The sequence below is a fragment of the Arachis ipaensis genome, chromosome B02 (assembly GCF_000816755.2).
Source record: "Arachis ipaensis cultivar K30076 chromosome B02, Araip1.1, whole genome shotgun sequence".
NCBI lineage: Eukaryota > Viridiplantae > Streptophyta > Magnoliopsida > Fabales > Fabaceae > Arachis > Arachis ipaensis.
The window spans coordinates 72068377-72069234 of NC_029786.2; positions in this window are offsets into that span (position 1 = coordinate 72068377).

The window sequence follows — 858 nt, forward strand, 5'->3', positions numbered from 1 at the left end:
CCCTCCCCTCTCTTGAGATCTCTGAGACTTTTCCGGTTGAGCATTTATTTGCCATTCAGGAATCACCATGGTTTGCCGATATTGCAAACTATAAAGCTGCAAGATTCATACCCAAGGAGTACAACATGATACAAAAGAAGAAATTAATTACTGATGCAAAGTATTACTTGTGGGATGAACCTTATCTCTTTAAGAGATGTGCAGACGGAATAATCCGTAGGTGCGTGCCTAGAGAAGAAGCACAGAAGATCCTGTGGCATTGCCATGGATCTCAATATGGAGGCCATTTCGGAGGTGAGCGAACAGCCACCAAGGTCCTCCAATGTGGCTTCTATTGGCCCACACTCTATAAAGATTCCCGAGAGTTTGTACGTAACTGTGACAGTTGCCAAAGAGTTGGCAATCTGCCTCATGGTTACGCCATGCCTCAACAAGGAATCTTGGAGATTGAGTTGTTTGACGTATGGGGAATTGACTTCATGGGACCTTTCCCACCATCATACTCAAACACTTATATTCTGGTGGCAGTTGATTATGTATCAAAATGGGTTGAGGCCATTGCCACACCCACCAATGATACTAAGACAGTGCTGAAATTCCTCCAGAAACATATCTTTAGCAGATTTGGTATCCCTAGAGTACTAATCAGTGATGGGGACACTCACTTCTGCAATAAACAGCTTTACTCCGCCATGGTTCGGTATGGAATTCGCCACAAGGTGGCCACTCCATATCATCCACAAACCAATGGGCAACCTGAAGTCTCTAATAGAGAACTAAAAAGAATCCTGGAACGGACTGTGATTAACCGTAGAAAGGATTGGGCAAGAAGCTTGGATGATGCTCTGTGGGCTTACA